We start from the raw sequence: 20,832 nt of genomic DNA on the forward strand, positions 1-20,832 counted from the left end.
GCTAACCCCCCCTGTCAGGAGAGCCGCAGATCGGCTATCCTCTACTCGCGTCTGTCAGACGCGAGTGAGGAAGAGCCATCGGCGGCTCTTCCTGTTTACATCGTGATCAGCCGTGGTTGGACACGGCTGATCACGTGGTAAAGAGTCTCCGCCGGAGGCTCTTTACCGAGATCGGAGATGCAGGGTGTCAGACTGACACCCCGCATCACCGATCGCCGCGATGCGCGCCCCCACGGGCGCGCGCGGCATGAAATCCTGCAGGACGTTCTAGAACGTCCTGTCAGGATTTCATAACCACTTCCCGGACGTAAATCGGCCATAGGCCGGGCGGGAAGTGGTTAATAACCTATGTTTAACTATTCAGTATAAGGAGCACTACCAGCAGTGGACATTTTTTTCCTATTGGAACACATTGCAAATTGGACTTTTCTTTGCTGTTTCATATTGATAATTGTTTGCTGTTTCATATTGAAATGTTTAAGTATTTTCTGCACATTGCACATCCTTTTGGGATCTTGATAGTATCTAGTATGTATATTTTATTTAGATATTTTTTTGGTATTAAATCACATAAGGAGCACCACCAGCGGTGGACTTTTCATTATTGGAACACATTGTGAATTGATTTTTTCTTTGCTGTCCCATATTGATAACTGTTTGCTGTCCCATATTGATAACTGTTTGCTGTTTCATATTAACTGTTTGCTGTTTCATATTGAAATTCCTAGCATCTTGCATATTGCACATTTAAGGTGTTTTGATAGCGTTTATATCCTAATGGTCTTTTGTATTTACATACAGGTTTTACACATATATATATTTCTGATTGTTTATCCATCTAGTATATTTATTAGCATTTTTGCACTTAATCTAGCATGTTACTTGCAGTATTTGCACATCATTTAGCACTCAGCCTAATAGTATTTCATGAATTGTATTCTTCCTAATTGCAATCAAATTTGTTTTGGATCAGCGCAGTAAAATTTTTTTTGGATATACCGTATTTTTTGGACCATAAGGCCCCGTACACACGGTCGGACAAAACCGATGAGAATGGTCCGACGGACCGTTTTCATCGGTTCACCTCTGAAGTGGCCGTACGGCCTGATATGCGTACACCCCATCAGTTCAAAATCCGATTGGGTCAGAACGCAGTGACGTAAAACACACGACGTGCTGAATAAAACGAAGTTCAATGCTTCCAAGCATGTGTCGACTTGATTCTGAGCATGCGCGGGTTTTGAACCAATGCTTTTCTGTACTAACCATCGGTTTGGTCTGATGGGGCAGCGGTACATCGGTTCGGTTTTGAAGCATGTTTTACAATTTTGGACCGAAGGAGAACAGACCGATAGCCTATACACACGGTTGGTTTGGTCCGATGAAAATGAACTTCGGTTCATTCTCATCGGTTCGGTCCGACCGTGTGTACGGGGCCTTAGACGCACTTTTTCCCCCCAAATGTATGGGTGAAAACGTCCCTGCGTCTTATCGTCTGAATGGACAGCCCCCCCCGTCACCGCCATTTCACATACTGGGGATATCGGTGGTCACAAAACACAGGCAGCCAGCGAGATCAGCAGGGATCATCAGTGGGGATCATAACCGGGTTTAATCAGCGGTCTTACGGCGGGCTGGTCCTCTGCGCCATGTCAGCATGGGAAGCGAGCTCCAGGAAGCTTAGCGCCATGTCCAGTGCACGGAGGTACGCCCACATGACATCGCTTTGTATTGCTCCGTGCACTGCGTGCTCTCCTGAGTCAGCTGACCAATACAGTGTCACCTAATTGGTCGCTCCCTCACAAACATCTGTAAACAGCATCTTTACAGAATCTGTACAGCAAACGGTATACGGCAGTGCCATAAAAAACAAAATAAGGCATTTACAGTAACTAAATACTTTTAACACTGACCAGGTACATATTTGAGTCAGAAATATTTCAGTACATATTTGGGTCAGAATATTTTTTTTCTAATTTTTCTCCTCTAAAACCTAGGTGCGTCTTATGGTCAGGTGCGTCTTATGGTCCAAAAAATACGGATATATTTTTTCACCTCCTTGTTTGGAGGCACACACAGTACCGCAGCAGATCGCTTATATATATATATATATATATATATATGTATATATATATATTTGGGCTGTTACTGATCAAAATTTTTCTGTTCGATTAATCGTTTTTTTTTTAATCGATTAATCGATAATTTTGATTAATTATAACGCACATATAGATCCAACTACTTTTAGCTGATCTCCTTGCAGGCTGATTCCCAGTGCAGCTACCAACCACTGGAAAAATGGATAGCAGGATACAAAAAACACACAAAGGCAGCGCTCGATGGGAATAGCATTAAAACTTTTATAGTCTTCAAGTCGGTAACAAAATAAATATTGCACTGGAGATAAAATCGATGTAGCTACATAAACTGTAAAAATGGTGCGAGTAATACCAAACGGTACCAAAAGCAGTCATAAAAACATGTAGCTAAGTATGATACTGGTATAAAAATGTGTACAACGATGCCACTGCTGAATCCAGATGAAGAGGGGTTAACATCAGTCCGTCGGCATGTAGATGTCCCATGAAGGGAACTATCACAACTCCCAGTGGATGGTTGTAGAATCCCAGGTTGATAGAGGGAAGTGATAGAGGGAAGTGTAACAGCCCTTGCGTGTGGCAGATAGTAAGATCCCGCCGGCATGCAGATATGAAGGCACAGCAAAGGAGCCCTTCAGATGGACACGGCAAGCCCCGCCGGTGTCCGTGACATTACTGGATCTCCGACGGAACTCCCTGAACGCCCAGAAGCCGGCGGAGAGGTGAGTACCAATCAAAAGAATTTTAATCGATCAAAAAGATTTTGATCGATCAAAAAAATGAAAGATTAATCGATTAATTAAAAGTTAATTTGCACAGCCCTTATATATATATAAAAAAACTCCTCTGCGACATTCACATTACTTTATATTTACCACTCTGGAAATGTTGGAATTCACCATGAAACTGGTCATAGTGACGACCAGATACAAAAACCTCCAGAAACAGAAAGTGTGGAATGGAGACATTGTAGACACACTTTTGACACCTTTGATAAACCTGATCATGTCCCTGGACATCCTAGAAATGTAAATACATTTGAGAATTTATAAGCGGACCTGTACCACTCTGGAAATTTTGGAACTTACGATGTATTGTACATGGTCATCTGAATGTATGTTATACTGTACATGGTCATCTGAATGTACGCTATACATGGTCATCTGAATGTACGTTATACATGGTCATCTGAATGTACGTTATACTGTACATGGTCATCTGAATGTACGTTATACATGGTCATCTGAATGTACGTTATACATGGTCATCTGAATGTACGTTATACATGGTCATCTGAATGTACGTTATACTGTACATGGTCATCTGAATGTACGCTATACATGGTCATCTGAATGTACGCTATACATGGTCATCTGAATGTACGTTATACATGGTCATCTGAATGTACGTTATACATGGTCATCTGAATGTACGTTATACATGGTCATCTGCCACTCTGGAAATGTTGGAATTTATGATACAGTAAATAAAGATGTCTACAAGTCTGTTCATTTAGGAAACAATATAAGTGGACACCTACCATTCCAAAATTGACTCTGTAAATTTTAGTATCTATGATATATGTGGACATCTACCACTCTTTTAATTTTGGAATCTATGATATACATGTACATCTACCCCTCTGTAAAATTTGGAATGTATGACATGCTTGGACATCCACATTTGGGAGTTTATGAAATAAATGCACATCTTTCCTTATGAAATGTAATAGATCTTACGATACACATGGTCACCTACCACTCTGGAAATTTCAGACTATACGATACACATGGTCACCTACCACTCTGGAAATTTCAGACTATACGATACACATGGTCACCTACCACTCTGGAAATATTGGAACTTTTGGTAAATGTAGATGTCTACAAGTCTGCAAATTTTGGAATCTACATAATAAAAAGATATCTGTCACTCCAAAAATGTGGAAATGTATTAATATATACTCTGTAAACGTTTGTATCTATGATATATGTGGACATCTACCACTCTGGTAATTCTGGAATCTATGATATACATGTACATCTACACCGCTGTAAAATTTGGATTGTATGACATGTACGGACACCACTCTGGACATGTAATAATCATGGACATCCACCACTCTGGAAATGTGATATACGTGGACATCCACCACTCTGGAAATGTGATATATGTGGACATCCACCACTCTGGACATTTAATATACGTGGACATCCACCACTATGGAATTGTGATATATGTGGACATCCACCACTCTGGACATGTGATATACGTGGATATCCACCACTATGGAATTGTGATATATGTGGACATCCACCACTCTGGAAATGTGATATACGTGGACATCCACCACTCTGGAAATGTGATATACGTGGACATCCACCACTCTGGAATTGTGATATATACATGGACATACATCACTCCTAAAAGTGATATACGTGGACATCCACCACTCCTAAAAGTGATATACGTGGACATCCACCACTCTGGACATGTGATATACGTGGACATCCACCACTCTGGACATGTGATATACGTGGACATCCACCACTCTGGACATGTGATATACGTGGACATCCACCACTCTGGACATGTGATATACGTGGACATCCACCACTCTGGACATGTGATATACGTGGACATCCACCACTCTGGACATGTGATATATGTGAACATTCACCACTCTGGAAATGTGATATATGTGAACATCCACCACTCTGGACATGTGATATACGTGGACATCCACCACTCTGTACATGTGATATATGTGGATATCCACCACTCTGGACATGTGATATATGTGGACCTCTGGAATTGTGATATATACGTGGACATCCACCACTCTGGAATTGTGATATATACGTGGACATCCACCACTCTGGACATGTGATATATGTATATATACGTGGACATCCACCACTCTGGACATGTGATATATGTGGACATCCACCACTCTGGACATGTGATATATGTGGACATCCACCACTCTGGAATTGTGATATACGTGGACATCCACCACTCTGTACATGTGATATATGTGGACATCCACCACTCTGGACATGAGATATACGTGGACATCCACCACTCTGGAAATGTGATATACATGGACATCCACCACTCTGGACATGTGATATATGTGGACATCCACCACTCTGGACATGTGATATACGTGGACATCCACCACTCTGGACATGTGATATACGTGGACATCCACCACTCTGGACATGTGATATACATGGACATCCACCACTCTGGAATTGTGATATATACGTGGACATCCACCACTCTGGACATGTGATATACATGGACATCCACCACTCTGGAATTGTGATATATATGTGGACATCCACCACTCTGGACATGTGATATACGTGGACATCCACCACTCTGGACATGTGATATACGTGGACATCCACCACTCTGGACATGTGATATACGTGGACATACATCACTCTGGACATGTGATATACGTGGACATCCACCACTCTGGACATGTGATATACGTGGACATCCACCACTCTGGACATGTGATATACATGGACATCCACCACTCTGGACATGTGATATACGTGGACATCCACCACTCTGGACATGTGATATATGTGGACATCCACCACTCTGGACATGTGATATACGTGGACATCCACCACTCTGGAATTGTGATATATACGTGGACATCCACCACTCTGGACATGTGATATACGTGGACATCCACCACTCTGGACATGTGATATACGTCGACATCCACCACTCTGGAAATGTGATATATACGTGGACATCCACCACTCTGGACATGTGATATACGTGAACATCCACCACTCTGGAATTGTGATATATACGTGGACATCCACCACTCTGGACATGTGATATACGTGGATATCCACCACTCTGGAATTGTGATATATACGTGGACATCCACCACTCTGGACATGTGATATACGTGGACATCCACCACTCTGGACATGTGATATACGTCGACATCCACCACTCTGGAAATGTGATATATACGTGGACATCCACCACTCTGGACATGTGATATACGTGAACATCCACCACTCTGGAATTGTGATATATACGTGGACATCCACCACTCTGGACATGTGATATACGTGGATATCCACCACTCTGGAATTGTGATATATACGTGGACATCCACCACTCTGGACATGTGATATACGTGGACATCCACCACTCTGGACATGTGATATACGTGGACATCCACCACTCTGGACATGTGATATACGTGGACATCCACCACTCTGGACATGTGATATACGTGGACATCCACAACTCTGGACATGTGATATACGTGGACATCCACAACTCTGGACATGTGATATACGTGGACATCCACCACTCTGGACATGTGATATACGTGGACATCCACCACTCTGGACATGTGATATACGTGGACATCCACCACTCTGGACATGTGATATACGTGGACATCCACCACTCTGGACATGTGATATACATGGACATCCACCACTCTGGACATGTGATATACGTGGACATCCACCACTCTGGACATGTGATATACATGGACATCCACCACTCTGGACATGTGATATACGTGGACATCCACCACTCTGTACATGTGATATACGTGGACATCCACCACTCTGGACATGTGATATACGTGGACATCCACCACTCTGGACATGTGATATACGTGGACATCCACCACTCTGGAAATGTGATATACGTGGACATCCACCACTCTGGACATTTTAGGATTCACCATGAAGCTGGTCATAGTGACAACCAGATACAAAAACCTTCAGAAACAGAAAGCGTGGAATGGTGACATTGTAGACACACTTTGCAGAGTAACTGACAAATTTCTGACTGAACCAAAGGCACGTTTGATAAAAGCTGATAGTGTCCCCTGGACATTCCAGCCGGGATTATCACTTGGGGACACCAATTTATCGCATCCCCCCGACCACGCCATTCCCCTCCGTCCCGCAAACATCATATTTACATTTATTTGTTTGCCAGCTCACACCCCAGACGGTTTTTTCCCCCTAATTATCCTCACCGCCCCTCCCTCGTTCCCGCGATGCCACGCCTCTCATCACATGACCCTCCCCTCTTCCCTGCCCCAGACCGCAGCACAGCAGCGGCGCCACCTCGCTCCGTGACGTCAGCGCGCATCCGGGGACTTCGCGCTGATTGACAGTCTCCATAGCAACACACTTATTCCGCCGCCATTTTGTTGCCTTTTTTTTTCTATTAATTCCCTTCCCGCCCGAATAAACCCTTGTGAGGCAAATACGTGCCGTATGAATAAAGCGGAGTGTGAATAAAATATTTGTGAGGGGAGAAATGTGGGGGTGGCGGGAGGACGGTGGTGGTGAGGTGACGGAGAAGAGGAGGGGGTGTTGTTGTCAGTCAGTCACGGTGTGCCGGGCTCCGGTATGAGGAGGAGGATGAGGAGGCGGGGGAGTGAGTGAGCGGAGGTGGTAGTGCTGCTGCTGCTGCTGGCGGTTTCCCCGTCCTCCTCATTCTTCCTCTCTCGGTGGCTGGCTGCGCAGCTTTGGAAACGCGCGCCATTTTGTGACTCCCCCTCCCCCCCCTTCTCCCTCCATCCTGCACGGCGGCCGGGACCACAGAGACCGCCAGCAACAGTACAGCCGGGATCTCCGAGATATGACGGCCGGAGCCGGGGAGTGGCGGGGATGAGGAGGATAATGATGGTGATGAGGAGGAGGATGACGGTGTGAGGAAGAAGAAGCAGACCAGCTTCCATCTATGTGTGACTGTGTGCGGCTCGATGTGACTGGACGGCCGTCTAGCAGCAGCGAGGGGACGAGAGGCGCCGGAGGACACGGGTAAGGAGGAGGACTACTACCTGACAGGAGGAACTACAACCCTCAGCATGGCCCGACAGGAGGAACTACAACCCTCAGCATGTCCCGACAGAGAGGAACTACTACCCTCAGTGTGTCATGACAGGAGGAACTACAACTGTCAGCATCTCCTGACAGGGAGGAACTACAGTACTGCTCTCAGTGTGTTGTGACAGGGAGGTGACAGGAGAAACTACAACCCTCAGCATTTCCTGACAGGGAGGAACTACAGAACTACTCTTAGTGTGTTGTGACAGGGAGGTGACAGGAGGAACTACAACCCTCAGCCTGTCCTGACAGGGAGGAATTACTACCCTCAGTCATGACAGGGAGGTGACAGGAGGAACTACAACCCTCAGCATGGCCTGACAGGAGGAACTACAACCATTGCATGTCCTAATAGCGAGGAGAAGTGACTGGAGGGACTACAACGCTCAGTATGTTCTGACAGGAGTAGCTACAACCCCCAGCATGTCCTGATAGGGAGAAACTACAGTTCTCGGTCTGTTATGACAGGGAGCTGAGGTGACAGAAGGGACTACAACCCCCAGCATGTCCTGACAGGGAGAAACTACAGTTCTCGGTCTGTCATGACAGGGAGCTGAGGTGACAGAAGGGACTACAACCCCCAGCATGTCCTGACAGGGAGAAACTACAGTTCTCGGTCTGTCATGACAGGGAGCAGAGGTGACAGAAGGGACTACAACCCCCAGCATGTCCTGACAGGGAGAAACTACAGTTCTCGGTCTGTCATGACAGGGAGCTGAGGTGATAGAAGGGACTACAACCCCCAGCATGTCCTGAGATGAGAGATTACATGTGAAACTACAGCCCTTAGAATGTCATGACAGGAGGAACGACAACCCTCGGCGTGTCCTTTATGGGGAGCTGAGGTGATGGGAGGGACTACAACCCTCAGCATGTCCTGACAGGAGGAACTTCAATCCTCAGCCTGTCCCGACAGGGAGCAGAGGTGACATGGGGAACTACAACCCTCAGAATGTACTGATAGGGAGCAGAGGTGACATGTGCAACTACAACCCTCAGCATGTGCCGACAGCAGAGGTGACATGTGGAACTACAACCCTCGGGATGTACAGATAGGGAGCAGAGGTGATAGGAGGGACATCAACCCTCAGCATGTCCTGACAGGAGGCACTGCAATTCTCAGCATGTCCTGACGGAGAGGAGAGGTGACAGGAGGAACTACAACCCTCAGTTTACTCTGACTTGATAGATGACGGGGGGACTACAACCCTCAGTGTGTCCTGACAGGGAGGAACAGGTGGCCGGGATCAGCTGTTGGTGCCAACATGGCTTAAGAAGGAAATGTGGTGGGCTGCAGGTGGACTACAAGTGCCAGCGTGGGTGGTAGTCGGTATCTGTGTGTGCTTTGCATAGCCCTGAAGAACTACAAGGCAGGACAGAGAAGTGTCTGGTGGACTACAAGTCTCAGCATTGCTTGGCAGTGATCATGGTAGATGACTGGGGAGCTACAAATCTCAGCATTGCTTGGTAGTGGTAGCGATGCAATGTCCCAAACGGTGGTGGTGGTGGTAGACTTATGAGGAACTATACAAGACTTGGCATTGGTGACGTGGTAGCGAAACGATGTCCCAAGCAGCAGACTCCTGAGGAACTAGAAGTCTCAGTGTGGCTCGTCGGTGGGGGTAGTGGTGTCCCAAGCAGCGACGATAGTGGACTACTGAGGAACTATGAGTCTCAGCGTGGCCTGGCAGTGGTAGTAGCGGGTATGTGATGTATAGATGTAGCGATGCGATGTCCCAAGCAGTGGTGTTGGCACACTTCTAAGGGACTGTGCACGTCTTGGCACTGGTGATGGGGCAGCGATGTGGTGTATAGGGGTAACGACATGGTGTCCCAAGTAGCAGTAGTAAACTCCTGAGGTACTACAAGTCTCAGCATGGTTTAGCAGTGGTGGGTGGGGGGAGTTCTGTACCGTTCCAAGCAGCGATGATGGTAGACTTTTCTAAGGAACTATGCACGTCTTGGCACTGGTGACGGGGTAATGATGTGGGGGTGTTCTAAGCTGGCAGCGATTGTAGACAAGTCTTGGCAGTGGTCGCTATGGGGAATATGGTCTCAGTTACCAATAATGGTAAACTTCCAAGGAACTACAAGTTTCACATGGCTTGGCACTGGTGGCAGGGGGTAACGATGTGGTGTCCCAAGCAGTAATGATTGCAGACTCCTAAGGAATGATAAAGTCTTTGGCATTGGTTTCAGGGGGTAATGACATGGAGCCAAAAGGAGCAATAATAGATTGCTGAGCAACTACAAGTTTCAGCATTGTTTGGCAGTGGTGAATGAGGGTAACAATGCCAAGAAGCAGTGATGGTAAACTCCTTGGATACAGCAAGTATTGGCATTGGGGGGGGGGGGGGGTAATGATGTGATGTCCCAAGCAGCGATGATGGTAGACCTCGAAGGAGCTCTACGTTGGTAGTGGCAGTTAGCGATACGATGGTAGGCTCCTCCGATACGGCAAGTCTTGGCACTGGTAACGTTGTGATGTCCCAAGCAGCGATGGTGGGTAGACTCCTATAAAACGATACAAGTCATGGTAGTAGGGGGTAGCGATGTGATGTATAGGGGTGAGGGATGTGATGTCCCAAGCAGCGATGGTGGGTAGACTCCTATAAAACGATACAAGTCATGGTAGTAGGGGGGTAGCGATGTGATGTATAGGGGCGAGGGATGTCCCAAGCAGCAGTGTTTGTATACTCCTAAAGAAATAAAAGTCTTGGTATTGGTGGCTTGGGTTCTGATGCGATTTGTAGACTCCTGTAGAACTATACAAGTCTTGGCACCGTTAGGGGGTAACGATATGATGTTCCAGTCAGTGGTGGTTGTAGACTCCTAACAAAATACAAGTCTTGGTGTTGGTTGCACTGATGTGATGGTGTACTCCTGTAAAACTGTACAAGGCTTGACACCGTTAGGGGGTAACGATATAGGATGTCCCAAGCAGTGGTGGTTGTAGACTCAGAAAGAAATACAAGTATTGGCATTGGTGGCACCGATGTAATGATAGACTCCTATAGGACTGTACAAGTCTTGGCACCGTTAGTAGAGGGCAACGATGTGATGCATAGGGGTGAGGGATGTGATGTCCCAAGCAGCAGTGTTTGTATACTCCTAAAGAAATACAAGTCTTGGTATTGGTGGCTGGGGGGTACTGATGCGATTTGTAGACTCCTGTAGAACTATACAAGTCTTGGCTTCGTTCGTAGGGGTAGCGATGCGATGTCCCAAGCAGCAGTGGTTGTAGACGCCTAACAAAATACAAGTCTTGGTGGCTGGGGGTACTGATGTGATGGTATACTCCTGTAAAACGAGTCTTGACATCGTTAGGGGGGTAACGATATGGTGTTCCAAGCAGCGGTGGTTGTAGACCTAAAGAAATGAAAGTCTTGACATTGGTGGCTGGGGGTTCCGATGTAATGATAGACTCCTATAGGACTGTACAAGTCTTGGCACCGTTAGTAGAGGGTAACAATGTGATGTATAGGGGTGAGGGCTGTGATGTCCCAAGCAGTGGTGGTTGTAGACTCAGAAAGAAATGCAAGTCTTGGCATTGGTGGCACCGATGTGATTGTAGACTCCTATAGGACTATACAAGTCTTGGCACCGTTGGTAAGGGGTAACGATGTGATGTATAGAGGCGAGGGTTGTGATTACCTAAGCAGCAGTGGTTGTAGACTCCAAAAGAAATGCAAGTCTTGGCATTCGTGGCAGAGGGTAGCAATGTGGTGTATAAGGGGCAACGATGTGGCCTCCCAAGACTCTGAAGTCTTGGTGTGGTTAGACAGGGCATAGAAACCCCAGTGTTTATACTGGGAGGGAGGGGGGGGTGGAGGAGGAGGCAGGGAGCTGAAAAGTGACTACAAGTGCCAGCCAGTCCCCTGGCAAACTACAAGTAGCACTTTAGTTTTCGTGGGGGAAGGGGTGATGGACTGCACCGAGGGACTACAAGTGTCAGGGGAAGAATCTTTGCATATTTTGAGAAGGAGGTGGCATCGGTGGAAGTATCGTCTGTGTTTTGGTCGAGGAGTTCTAAGCATGAAGCATCATTCTGAGCATGACGGATTGTAGCCAGCAAGGTCTGAGATGGGTGGTAAGGGATTATCTCAGGAACTAGAAGCTGTGTTCTGGTTATGCAGGTAGAAGGGGGTTGACTGTGAGAAGGGAGCTACAAGGGTTGACGGCACAAGAGGGCTCTGATGAGGTGGGCAACTAGTGAAGGAACTACAAGTGACAACATGGGTTTGCAGTGTGGTGTCAACATCTTGCTTGTTGGGGGGGGAGCACGGACTTTACAGAGGAACAATGCCAACATGGTTTGAGAGGTCTCTGATGATGAAGAGACGAGTAGTTGACATGGGTGATGGATCTCAAGGGTGTAAATGAAGGACCTGCAAACCCAAGTAGGTTAGCAAGGGGTAACGGATCTCCTGTACAGTGTAGCTTGATGGCGGAGGTAAAGACGATGGTGAAACTGAAGAGGAGGTGGGCTGTTTACAAGTGCAAATTGGTGGAATCCCTTTGCTTAGATTGGACCCGTGGTTCATCTTTGAAACCACAAATGATATGACGGGGTGGAAATGATGGGTCAACCTGGGGAGAGGTGGCAATGGTCTTGGAACCACATGTGCCAGCGTGACTTGACAAGGAAGGAAATGTTGGATTCCCTCTGGTTAGGTTGAGGAGGTGGACTGGTAACGGCTATGGAACCGCAAGAGTTAGCATGACTTGAGCCAGAGGAGATGATGATCTTGTTAGATTGAGGAGATTAATGTTTTTTGAACCAGATGCCAGCATGGGGTGACTGGGCAATAAATCCCATCAGTCTGTGAATGGAGATGATGAGGTGCTAAGATGGGTTTTAGAGGGTTGGGGACAAATATCGGGCGTTATTGCCTAGGTGACTCTCAGGGACCAAGTCAGTGGGGTGGTGGGGCAGAAGCCACCCCGTTGTACATTAAACAGAACCAGGATGAGCTTGTGGACCTCCACATGTTGAAGCGTTCCCTAAAAACGTAATGCTGGGTCTGTAGCTCCTCAGTCATTTGGATGTCCAGGATGAAGGGTGTCAGGACCAGTGTGTCGTCCCTTCCTAAATGCAGGAACCCTAAATGCCTTAATACCTGAAATGATCTGTTCAACATCCCCCCCCCCCCAGTTCTCCTCATGGGGAGGTCTCTGTCAAACCCTTTTTTCTGTCACAGCACGGGCACTGTCTGATTTCTTTCTGACATTTCGCCTCCCTGTCTCTCCATTTGTTTAAGGTGGCCGCCAAGGCAACCGGCCTCCTCCTGGATCAGGAGGGAGGGATGTGATTCGGGAGTGGGGGGGCATCTTGCTGCTATGGAATGATTATAGCTAATAGAAGGGTTTGTGGGTGTGGCTAAAGCCCCCCCCCCTATGTTTCTGTGCTGAACATGATGGGAACAGCATCTGGTAATGTACAATTTTGGGTCTGTTATATGTAGCATCAATAGATTTGCAGAGAATCACCTTGCTTCATGTTTGATGCAGCTGACTGCTAGCACCTGATTGGGGGATATTTATCATTACAGAGGGGCCCACCTGTCCTAATATATATATATATATATATATATATATATATATGTATGTATGTATGTATGTATGTATGTATGTATGTATGTATGTATGTATGTATGTATGTATGTATGTATGTATGTATGTATGTATGTATGTGTTTTTACTTTGAATTGGGATGCATGGAATTCCGAGGTTTCCAGACACAGAGCTGTTGTCCGCTCTGACCTGGAACAAATATGAATCACAGATTTGTCATGTCTTTATATCTTGCAAATGTATGAATCAGAGATGAATTTAAATGATGAGCTGGCTCATGCTCGGTTCTGTTCTCTGATCTGGGATCTGCATCAATTAGCTTTTCTCTGTTTAGACTGTATATCTGGTATAGCCTATGAAACTAGGTGGCTTCCTATCTGTCAGGATTTGTTTTATTTGTAAAGAATATGCTATAGAATGTCCCAGTGTACTGACAGCAACCTGGTGCTGAAATCACACCATTCCCTGCTGGTGTATTGCTAACAGTTGTGTGCATTTTAAATGCCAGACACAGATTTGTTACATTGTAATGAGTATTGTGAGAATTGTAAAGCCTATCTAAAGCCATAACTTTTTTATTTTAGTTTTGTATAGGGTGGTGGGTCATTGCAGCCCCTGGCAGTTTTTTTTTTGTTTTTTTTTTACTCTGTTACTTTGAGACAGATATCTACTGCCTGAAGTTTTCCTAGTCACCTATATTATTTTTAACTATAAACTAAAATAAAAAATACATGTTATACTTGCCTATTCTGTGCAGTGGATTTGCACAGAGCAGCCTGGATCCTCCTTTTTTCTCAGGTCCCTATTCAGTGGTCTCGGCCCCTCCCTCCTGTTGAGTGCCTCCACAGCAAGCAGCCTGCTATGGGGGCACCCGAGCTGAGCCACAGCTCTGTGTCCATTAAGACACTGAGCCGCAGCTCGGGCTCGCCCTCTTTCTCTCCTCATTGGCTGACTGACTTTGGCAGCAGCGGGAGTCAGTGGCGCTGTCTCAGCTAATAAGGATAGGAGTCCCGGACATCCGAGACACTTTTGCAACATTGCTGGATATAGAGTAAGGATGAGCTCCGGCGTGTTCGCATAGAACACGTGCAGAGCGCCGTGCTCACTTCCTGCTGGGCTCTGCACATGTTCTATGCGAACACGCCGGAGCTCATCCTTAATATAGATGGACCTCAGGTATGTATTAAGGGGGCTTAAGGGGGGGGCTGCTGTACACAGAAGGCCTTTTTAAAGAACCTTCTGCCTTTACAATCATTTTAAGGTTCAAGAGTACTGCTTGGATATTGAAGTAGGGGACACACCCCAAAAGCTTGTCCTGAAAATTTGGATGTTGGTGCAAAAAAAAAAAAGTATTAGACAGTACTCCGTTGTTCTTTTTGCAAAGTGAGGGAGAAATCCAAAGTTTTGAGTTGCCACCAAAACAATTATAGGGGAAATCTAAAAAAGGTGGGGTAGGGGTTCATTGTAGTGAAAACTTAAAGCGGGAGTTCACCCATTTTTAAAAAAATTTTTTTTATCCCCTTAGCTTCCTGCTCGTTCGGTCTAGGGGAATTGGCTATTTGTATTAAAATATGAGCAGTACTTACCCGTTTTCGAGCTGCATCTTCTTCCGTCGCTTCCGGGTATGGGTCTTCGGGAGCGGGCGTTCCTTCTTGAGTGACAGCCTTCCGAGAGGCTTCCGACGGTCGCATCCGTCGCGTCACTCGTAGCCGAAAGAAGCCGAACGTCGGTGCGGCTCTATACTGCGCCTGCGCACCGACGTTCGGCTTCTTTCGGAAAATCGTGACGCGATGGATGCGACCGTCGGAAGCCTCTCGGAAGACTGTCAATCAAGAAGGAACGCCCATTCCCGAAGCCCATACCCGGAAGCGACGGAGAGGATGCATCTCGTAAACGGGTAAGTACTGCACATATTTTAAAATAAATAGCCGATTCCCCTAGTAAAAACGAGCAGGAATCTAAGGGGGAAAAGTGCCCTCTAAGGGTGAACCCCCGCTTTAAGCCTGGTACACACATACACGATTGATTTTCCGCGGACAAAGCGTAGGGTACATGAACTTGTCTTGCATACAAATGGCAATGTTGGCCAACAAACCTGAAACTGTGTTTTTTTGCTCTTTACCGCCACCCTTTGGGCAACTTCTACTAATGTGTTATGGTTAGCTTTGCTTCGGAGCATGCATGTTTGTACTTTTGAATTTTTTTCTGAAGGACTTGTGTACACACACGATTGGATAATCCGACAACACGCATTTGTTGTCGGAAAATTTTAAAGCATGCTATCCAACATTTGTTGTCGGGAAATCCGGCAGCAATTGTCCGATGGAGCGTACATACGGTCGGTTTTTCCAACGACAGCCTCAAGCATTTGGCTTTGTGAACCACCACTACAGGGAATAGCATAATTTTTTTAAAATTTTTATTTATTTTTTCTCCCTTGGAGCTTCAAGCTACAAAGCACTCGTGCGGGAGGCCCTAAGTGTCAATAGGGCCTCCCGCAGATCATCATTGGAACATTTGTTAAAAGTGTATCTAAACCAAAATGCTTTGTTTTTAGTGTTGGATGGAGTAGGGAAGGGTTTGAAGTTTGTTTCAGGTTTTTATCACGGTTTGCACTCAGTCTCTGTTGTCACTGGGACTGAAAATGAGAAAAACTTCAAACTTTGGAGTTGTCGGCAGAACAATTATAAAGGAGAAATCTTTAAATGGGGGGGGGGGGGGGGCACCTGTTCCAGTGACCATTATCTGAAAGGAATTCACTTGCTTTAGAAAGATATTTAGCCCAGGTTCACACTGGGCTGTGGGAATGAAGCCTGGATGCCGGCCGAGGTTCAGAGATTTCCGTTGGCAAGGATTGCGCCTGCGCAGTCCTTACAGGAACCATCTGGATAGCCGGAACCATATTGGCAGATCACCGGCATTACAAGTGTGTGCACCCGGCTCTGACGTTTCACAGCCGGGTCCACACTGTGCATGTGCGAGAACTGGAGTAGAGGGCAAACCTTCCAATGGGGACTTCCTAATGGGATGCAGATGACAAAATAACCTGAAGTGGTTTAACCATTCCATACTTTAATACTTTAACAACTTTAAGACCACCCACCGCGCATCTACTGCTAGTAGGGCCGCTCTATTGTGCGAAACAACGTACCTGTACATCATTTCCTGCAGTAGATTTTGTGGGCGCGCTGCGTGGGTCCGGCAGACTTGATGTCCGCCGGCCACCCGCGATTGCTGCACAGAGAGGCAGAACAGGGATCTGCCTATGTAAACAAGGTGGATCCCCGTTCTGAAGGGACAACATGGAGATCTGCTGCTCCTAGTGATCAGGAATAAGGATGAGCTCCGACATTTCCCGATCTCTGCAGCCGAGCATGGGGATAATGTCTCCCTGCCTGTGATTAGCGCAGCGCGGTGCCGACTTCCTGGCGGGCTCTGCACATGGAGTGTGCGAACACGCCGCAGCTCATCCTTAATCAGGAACAGCAATCTCTGTGTTGTCCCAGTGAGCCCAGCCCCCACACAGAATACACCCAAAGAACACGATTAACCCCTTGATCGCCCCCTAGTGTCAACCCCTTCCCTGCCAGAGTCATTTATACAGTGATCATTTTGTTTTTTAGCACCAATCACTGTAATAATGTCACTGGTCCCCAAAAAGTGTCACTTGGGGTCAGATTTGTCCGCTGCAAGGTCGCATTCTCGCTAAAAATCAGACAAAGACAATAAATCTATCCCCTATTTTGTAGACGCTCCTATAACTTTTTGCGCAAACCAATCAATATACGCTTATTGCGTTTTTTTATTTTACCAAACGATATAGCAAAATACATGTTGGTCTGAACTGAGATGATTATATAGTTTTATATATATATATATATATATATATATATATATATATATATATATATATATATATATATATATATATATATATATATATATATATATATATATATATATATATATATATATATATATATATATAAAAAAAACAAAAACAAATTTGGTATATGTATTCTTGCAGAAGTAAATAATATTGCAAAAGTAAAAAATATTGTGTTTTTTTTTTTTTTTTTTAGTAAATTTTAAAGCCAAGCTTTTCTTTTTCAATTTTGGATAGCATAAGGCCCCTTTCACACTTGTGCAACTTGTGGACTTGGGACCGCAAAGTCCCATGACAAGTTGTACCCCATGATTTCCAATGAGTCCGACTTTGATGCGAGTTGAGGTAGTAGACCTCAAGATTACACAGAGATTCCCTGAAATCGCTTGACTTTCAAGTCGCCACAGTGTGAAAGGGGCCTAAGGAAGAGCTCAAATCGCTGTCTGTCCTTCCCTTTTTTTTTTGTATCTCATTGGGTAGATTTGCCTTTTTACTTTTGCCCTGTAAACTCAATTAGGAAGTAAGAGGATGTCTTGCCAATGTGAGGTATTTCCCCTCTTGGAACAGTCCTCACAGGCACAAGTATCCCCATTGGAGGGTTTCCCTTACTCCTGTTGCCTTTAGGTATATTTTAATTTTGGCGCTTGTGGAGTGGCGTATACACTGCTTCTAAAGCGCAACAAAGATGCTGCTTGCAGGACTTTTTTTTTTTAAGTCCGCAAGCGCACCACTCCATTGTGAAAGCACTCAGGCTTTCACATTGAAGTGAGAGGAGAGGCGCATTGCAGGTGCTATTTTTAGCGCTATAGCGCCTGTAAAGCGCCTCAGTGTGAAAGTGGCCTTAATCTCCTGAAAGGTGACACACAACATTAGTAAACTTCCCAAGAGCCATCCTAAACTAAAAGAAACATTTTTGTCTGAATTTAAACTTTGTGTATTGGTTCATAATAGTTTAATGAACGACTCCAAATAACTCTTCCGGTGCTTGTGATGTACCGTATTTATCGGCGTATAACACGCACCCTAACTTTAAAAGGGAAGTTTCAGGAAAAAAACGTATAACACGCAGGCATAGTTTACCCTCTATTTTCAGGGTATATATTCGTGTTATACGCCAATAAATACAGTAAGTACTCGTACTTTGTGATCTTTCATCTCAATTAAATATTGGGGTTGATTTACTAAAACGGGAGTGCAAAATCTGGTGCAGCTCTGCCTAGAAATCAATCGGCTTCCAGTTTTTTTTTTTTTGTTAAAAGCTTAATTGAAAAAGCTGAAGATAGAAGTTGATTGACTACCATGCACAGCTGCACCAGAATTTGCACTCATTTAGGCCGCTTTCACACTGAGGAGGCAGCACTTTACCGTAGTTTTTGCTAGGGTTGTCCCGATACCGAGCATTTGTGCGAGTACTTGTTCTCGCACAAATGCTCCTGATGCCAGATCTGATACCCAGAACCGGAAGTCGGCGGACGGAGAGGGGGCGGAGATCGGTCCGGCGGCAGTGTATCAAAATTAAGTGGATAAGCTGGCCAGGGCAGGGGTGCAGGGAGTTGCCGCATATTCCGATGACCGGAGCCGTCTCATTCAGTAAAGGAAGTGACGTTCCGTGTCATCGTCGGAAGGGTAAACATCACGACGGCCATCTTTGTACACCCTGCACTCGGCTGCAGTAAGCCATCAGCGGACATCTTGTTACACCCAGCCCATATAGTTTGGGATGGGTGTAACAAGATGTCTACTGCTGGCTTACTGCAGCCGAGTGCAAGGTGTACCAATATGGGCGTCGCAGCACATACTTACTAGAAGTTAAATGACATGAATGATGAGAGGAAAGGAAGGATTTTGCAATGCTATATGCCAAATAGCATTGAAAAAATTCTTCCTCTTCTCTCCTCATTCATGCTATTTAACTTCATGTAATTTATTATGCAAGTGCCCATCAGTGCCTGCCTATAAGTGCCATCAGCTCCATCTATCAGTGCCATCTATCCGTCTGTGCCCCCTGTCAGTGCCATCCATCCTTCAATGCCCATTATTCAAATTGTCACATGACATAAAAAAAATAATCGTTATCGGTGAGTACAGGAAAAAAGTATCAGTACTTGTACTCGGTCTTAAAAAAGTGGTATTGGGACAACCCTAGTTTTTGTAGTGCTATTCGGCTACAAGCAGGGCGCTTTTAACCCCCTCTAGCGGCCGAAAAAGGGTTAAAACCATGGCAGTTCGGCAGCGCTGCCCATTGACTTTAATGGGCAGGGGCGCTGTAGGAGCGGTGTATGTACTGCTCCTACAGCACCTCAAAGATGTGGCTAGCAGGACTTGTTTTTACCGTCCTGCCAGCGCACCACTCCAGTGTGAAAGCCCCCGGGCTGTCACATTGGAGTGAAAGAAGAGGCTCTTTCAAGGCACTTTGCAGGCGCTATTTTTAGTGCTATAGCGCCTGCAAAGCGCTCTAATGTGAAAGCTGCCTTAGACCCCTTTCATACTGGGGCTGCTCTTGCGCCAGCACTAAAGTGCTGTTCGTTTAAGCAGCACTTCAATACGGTTTAAACGGTGCTTTTACCCCAAAGACCCCCAAGGCACAAGAGCCAGAACGTGTGTGTGTGTGTGTGTGTATGCACACATTCCTGTTGTGACAGGAGAGACAGATCGTCTGTTTCTACTAGTTAGGAACAGCGATATGTCTCCTCTAGCCAGTCACATCCCCTTCCCACAGTTAGAAACACACAAGAGGGAACACAGTTAACCTCTTCCCTATTTATACAGTAATCGGTGCATTTTTTTTCATAGCACAGATCGTATAAATGTCAGTGGTGTCAAGTGTCCGATCTGTCCGCTACAATGTCGCAGGCCCGCTAAAAATCGCAGATTGCCACCATTACTAGTAAAAAAAATACTAAAAATACCATAAATGTATCCCCTATTTTGTAGACGCTATAACTTTTGCGCAAACCAATCAATATATGCTTATTGCGATTACATTAATTTATTTTTTACCAAAAATATGTAGAAGAATATATATATCGGCCTAAACTGAGGAAGAAATGTTTATTTTTATTTTTGGGGGGGGGATATTTAATATAACAAAAACTAAAATATATTTTTGTTTGGGTGCGGCGTCGCACGACCTCGCAATTGTCCGTTAAAGCAAAGCAGTGCCGTATCGCAAAAAAAGGGCCTGGTCATTAAAGGGGCAAATCTTTCTGGGGCTGAAGTGGTTAAAGCGCTCTGAATGCTAATCCGAGCCCCTGTCACTAAATATAATGGTTACCTTACAGTCCTTTTCACACTGGTATGTTTGCTGTGCTTCAAAAATCATACCACCATGTTGCTTTCTTGGTGCTTGAAAGCGTCTCCAAAGCCTCCATAG

The 20,832-nt window shown here is 45.6% G+C and overlaps 1 protein-coding gene across 1 annotated transcript in view; it reads left to right on the plus strand.

The window, feature by feature from the left end:
- Positions 1-7,489: 7,489 nt before the first annotated feature.
- Positions 7,490-20,832, plus strand: part of DYRK1A (dual specificity tyrosine phosphorylation regulated kinase 1A) — a 134,905-nt gene continuing 121,562 nt past the window's right edge. The window contains exon 1 of the mRNA XM_040338967.1: positions 7,490-7,933. The gene's annotated coding sequence lies outside the window, so the exon portion shown is untranslated. The remainder of the gene's footprint in view (positions 7,934-20,832) is intronic.

The sequence above is a fragment of the Rana temporaria genome, chromosome 2 (assembly GCF_905171775.1).
Source record: "Rana temporaria chromosome 2, aRanTem1.1, whole genome shotgun sequence".
Taxonomy (NCBI): Eukaryota; Metazoa; Chordata; class Amphibia; order Anura; family Ranidae; genus Rana; species Rana temporaria.